The sequence below is a fragment of the Silene latifolia genome, chromosome X, assembly GCF_048544455.1.
Source record: "Silene latifolia isolate original U9 population chromosome X, ASM4854445v1, whole genome shotgun sequence".
NCBI lineage: Eukaryota > Viridiplantae > Streptophyta > Magnoliopsida > Caryophyllales > Caryophyllaceae > Silene > Silene latifolia.
The window spans coordinates 108433069-108435350 of NC_133537.1; the positions used below are offsets into that span (position 1 = coordinate 108433069).

The following is a 2282-nucleotide window of genomic DNA, read 5'->3' on the forward strand; positions in this document are numbered from 1 at the left end:
TGGTAAAAACCGTAAAAGGAAAGAAGTAAAAATAAAAGAAAGTGTTGAAGGAAAGACGAACTCAAACACGGATAAGTCTGACCCGAGACCCACAAGAGGTGCGAGCTCCCTTGCATAGCAAGGAGCTTCGGTCTCAGGCCAAAACTCGGTTTTGGCTCGTCTAACCTATATTTGAATCGTGTTATGCATTGTTCATGCTTATAGACTCATAAAAACAGTAAAGACATGAATTAAAGTGAGATATTTACACCCTCAAACTTACGTGTATGATGTTTGCGACATAGACGACTTTAGAGACAAGTTTTCTCGTAGCGACTACTCACGATCAAGAAGTTTAATAAGAGTGCCTTAAAAAAGGATTTTGTTTTGAAAATATGTTGAAAGTATGTTAATTAAAACATGTTGATTAATGTTGAGTTGGTCGAATGGGTCGGTCGAATGCACGGCGACGGTACCAAATAATATGTGTAAGGCTTGTGTTTACGATCGGTAGGTCGTAAACACGTGTCGATTTTGGGACTTAGGAAGTCGAGTATAGAAGTTTAAGGGAGATGTGAGGGGGCGGACTCTCGCGTCAGTCTCAAATGGGCGAAATTTGAGGGGTATTTATAGAGAAATGTGGGATGGTAGGTCGGTTGTGTTTGCTTAGAGGCTAAGCAGACAGCCCATTGAGGCGCGAGCCACCCCGTGACTCAATGGGGTGTACTGTCCCTTTCAATTTGGACGTGGCCTATTCTCCATCCATTGTTTGGTTGGTTTGATATGTGGTATTCATATAATATGTCGTGTAACAATATGGGAATCTAATAAGATGATTTTGGGTGTTACTTGAGGTAGGTGTTTTGTGTGCTTGGCTCGGGTTTGACCCGTGTGAGTCGGGATTTGAATTTTGAGTCGGTTTTTGGCTCGGTGTCGGTTTTGACTCTAAATAGGGTCATTTTAATGGAAATGACATGATGAAAACATTCATGGCATTATTTTCGACATTCGAGCTTTGGTTTGACTCGGGTTGACTCAGGTTGACTCCAGTTGCGGGTTTCTGAGTTGGTTTTGGGTCCGAAGACAGTTTTAACTCTAAATAGGGTTATTTTAATGCAAATGAAGTTAGAAAAATTTTGAAATCATTTTTCATATCTGAGTAGTGCATTAAACCGTCTCATGTATAGTCAATCCACGTACGCATATCAAAAACACGTTATAGTCCGATCATCATCGGGTGGTTTTTGGAAGGTGCAGATATTGGGTATCTACAAGTTGGAATAAGGGGTGCCATTCTTGTATGCTTGGAAAACATTTACTTGTCCATTTGTTCCCCTACATTCATTTTGGTCATGTCCTAAGGTTCCACAACTTTCACATACTCCATTTGAGATTGAGGATGATGCCATCATAGCATTGACATGTTGTTTGGGTGATTTGGAAGCTTCATCAAGCTTAGCCATAGCCTTCTCAAACTTCAAGTTGATGGTGTCGATATGAGCACTTAGTTGGGCACCCAATTGTGCGATGGAATCTACCTCATGCTTTCCTCCTCTAGTGGTCTTTCGAGGCCTATTATATTGGGAATTATGAACTGCCATCTCTTCGATTTTGGCCCATGTTTGGTTGTCATCAACTTCGGTGAACCTCCCATTGGATCACATATTAAGCACATTGCATGAGTCTTCATATAAGCCGTTCCAAAACTGTTGAACAAGGAACCACTCACTAAGTCCATGGTGTGGACAAGAACGATAAGTGTCCTTAAATCTCTCTCATGCTTCATATAATGATTCCTCATCCCTTTGCTTGAACCCGGTGATTTGGGCTCTCAACATGTTAGTCTTCTCCGGAGGATAGAATTTCTTATAGAAGGCAAGTATTAACTTCTTCCATGAATCAATACCAAGGGTAGCCTTGTCTAGGCCCTTCAACCATTGCTTTGCGGTTTCGATCAAGGAAAAAGGAAACAACACCCACCGAATTTGATCTTGAGTAACTCCGGTTTGAGAAATTGCATCACAATAGTCACAAAAAGTCTCCATATGTAAATGAGGATCTTCCCTAGGCATCCCTCCAAATTGACTTCTCTCAACTAATTGTATGAATGCGGATTTGGCAATGAAATTACCGGTTAAATGTGGTGGTGTAGGAGTACCGTTTGGTAGGTTCTCCTCGGTTGGTACGGAATGAGATGAAAATTTAGGCATTGTAGGTTGATTTTGTGGTTGGTTTGGAATTGGGTTATCCTCTCCTTCTCTTGCAAAAGGGTTGACAAACTCAATGTTATTTGGTTGAATGTA

General features: G+C 41.1%; 1 non-coding gene across 1 annotated transcript; it reads left to right on the forward strand.

Annotated features, from left to right (window-relative positions):
* The first annotated feature begins 1710 nt into the window (after nucleotides 1-1710).
* On the forward strand, nucleotides 1711-1817 carry LOC141625344 (small nucleolar RNA R71). The gene has a single exon (XR_012535130.1). It is a non-coding gene; the product is annotated as a small nucleolar RNA R71 (small nucleolar RNA).
* Nucleotides 1818-2282: the final 465 nt, after the last annotated feature.